Source organism: Amphimedon queenslandica, unplaced genomic scaffold (genome assembly GCF_000090795.2).
Source record: "Amphimedon queenslandica unplaced genomic scaffold, v1.1 AMPQUscaffold_13518, whole genome shotgun sequence".
NCBI lineage: Eukaryota > Metazoa > Porifera > Demospongiae > Haplosclerida > Niphatidae > Amphimedon > Amphimedon queenslandica.
The window spans coordinates 180,584-183,691 of record NW_003546246.1 but is presented as its reverse complement, the minus strand read 5'-3'; positions in this window follow the sequence as shown (position 1 = coordinate 183,691).

The following is a 3,108-nucleotide window of genomic DNA, read 5'->3' as shown; positions in this document are numbered from 1 at the left end:
TAATGTATTACAATATGTACAATTACTATTATATTACTATTACTTAACTGTCTCCTACTATTACAATTACTATTACTTGGTTTTTTGATTCCTCCATTACTATTACTATTACTATTACTTCAAAACATGTATAATCTTTACTATTACTATTATCTATTACTATTACCCCATGTCTGGTGTGTACTATACTGGTATCCACCAGATTCGTGTGAATGAGAAGCATGATATTCATAGACTTTTTAATGATATTTATTTGGATACTGTAAATTAAAAAATTATTCTGGCTGCCATGTTTGGGATATACTTTGCCAGTCTTCAATGGAGAAAAGGTGTTATTTTACCTTTTGTCCAGCAGAGCAAAGGAGCTACATCCACAGAAAAAAGATTTCGACTTTAATCTCCAATTCTGTACCACTGCAACAGTTAGAAACCTCTAAGTAATGTGGAAAAGTAGATAAGGCAGATTTTAGCCTTTCGGCCCATTGGTTTATACCCCCAAGATGGCGGCCAAGAAATTCTTTTGTTCCAATGAATATCATTAATCTAGTTAACGGGGATCTGGTGAATAGATGTAATGTGTCTGTATTGTTTCAGATTCACTAGACTCTAGTGTCATTATAGCTGGACAGAAGCTCTTTATCCTACAAGGAGACAGGTCTCACTCACTCCAGTGGGAGAAATATGGATTCAGATTAGAGTATCCTCAAGGAGCAGTGTCCAAGGATACTGAAGTACCTGTTACTGCACTATATATAGCTGGTGGTAATTTCAAGGTACCCAAAGGTACTGTGCTAATGAGTGCAGTATATGCAATATCAGTATCTAAGGCACTATTAAAACCACTGGTAATAGAGCTACAACATTGTGTGGATCTAAGGAACACTAGTCAGACTGGTTGCCTCAAGTTTGTGAGAGCTCCACTGAAGTCTCCTTACCAGTTCAGTGTAGTTGAAGGAGGATCTTTTAGAGTTGGGAAAAGATACGGATCAATAAAGCGTGAGCAGTTCTGTTGTATGGGTATTGTAGCTGAGATAAGTAATGGAGATACACCTAGTGACAGTGAGAGTGAGGAAGGTTATGAGACACCACCTGAAGGTACATGTATCATGGAATAGTGTTCTATTAATAATGTACAATAATATAGGATCAAATGAAGACACACATAATGATAGTGGTAATGGAGCAGGAGAGATTAGTGAGAGAACTGCCTCACCAATAAATACTGAACTATCTCAAAGTATGTGTGACTGTAATTGTGTTGTATAAAGTTTCATCTATAAAATAGAATCAGTAACTGGTGGCTCTAATCAAAAACTACAAGAAGTTGAGTCTAATTCTGGTATGTAGGATATTTATTGTATAATTTATTAAGTACATTCATAATGAGGTTTTGTATTATTAGGTGCATTTAATGTTAGCAATGAATCATCTCAAGATGAAGTGAAACAAAAACCAAATGAAGACAAAGGTATGTGACAGTATCGATACACAATCAATGATTATCTTATAATTATAGCTTTAATTCAAAATGATGTACTGTATACTGGAATGATGTATCATGAAGAGAAAAAAGTTGGTTACTCGAGGGCAATATATTCTGTAGTTAGAGATATGGAAGTACTTAAACAAGTATGCATATTATTTGTATTATTATGATTTTAATGTTATTCTGTGTAGTATATTAGTACAAATCATCCTAATGCTGAGCTTGGCAATGACGTTGACTTTTTCAAATTTGCTGATGCAAATGGAAAACTTTTGTTGCTTTTAGAAACCACTCAACTACAGTTAGGATGGACTGTTGATCCTGAGAGGGAACCAATGGAGGTAAGTTTACTCTGTACTATAACATTACTATATGTGTCTTTACTACTTTATACTGTAGTTATTTCAGTCCACAATTGATCATTTTCCATTAAACTCATTGTACTCAAGCTGCAGTATGTCAGTGTATGCTAAACCTGGTATTGCTCAGGATCCACTTCATTGTCCTATTAAATTAACTGGAATAGACCCTTCAAAAATTGTCTACATCAACAAATCACCTCCTCCATTTTATCCCCCATCAATGAGTTAGTAATTATGCGTATCTGATTTTAAGTCATTATGTTTGTTTAATAGACAGTACTAACTCAAGCTCCTCTACTGCTAGTATCAGTCAAACCCATGTCCAGAAATGAGTGGACACGGAGTAGTATACTGAGCAATTATCTCCGTATACCACTGATTGACTTTATACAGGGCAGGAATGGACATTTCCATTTACTAGACTATATCTTTCTTTACAATAAGAATAATCAATTTGCGCACTTCAGTAGCTGTTCTTCATCCATCTACCTGTGTTCCTGCTAAATATTACAGCATTTGGAGTAACTTTGTGTGGAACATTTACCAATTGAAGATGAGGCAGTCAGTGCTGCCATCTTGTCATTCCTTTATGTATGTATGATAATTTTTTTACTTTTTGAATGGTTATATCTAAATTTCAAACAATTTTTGACAATTTGCTCACTTATTTTGTGAAAGTACAAAATTCTTACTACCCAATGATGCAAAAAAGATAAAGAAATTCAAAACTTTGTTTGGAACACTTGTCTCCTGAAGGTGTAATTTTAGCCATTTTTAATGATGATGGGTGCAGCAGCAAGAGTCAACAAGTCACAAGTGCTTTCCTCTTCTCTTAGGAATAATAAAGTGAAAGAAAGAGTGCTTAACATCTTATATATACAAGCAAATAGTCTCTCTAGACCTTTTTGAAGTAAGACGGCCGTTTGTTGAGAAGAGCCTAGTGTTCTTTCACCACGCTTGCCACTTTAACAAAAGAATATGAGAAAACTACCATAACCAATTGCATTAAGTAGCATTCTAGAAGCCTCAAGTATCTAGTGAAGTCCCATCCATGTACCAGAAAGACGTTAGCAAGCTTTGTAGTGAAGCTAGTAGTGAATCCACCATTGCTGAACTGCCGTTGCTATGGTAATTCCAATGAATATTATTAAATTAACGCGACCGGAAGTCCCATTGCAATTTCTGGACATGCAGGAGAGAGACTGAAGAAGGTATGGTGAATATGTAGTGAAGGGTAAACTGTATATTTATTATTATTAT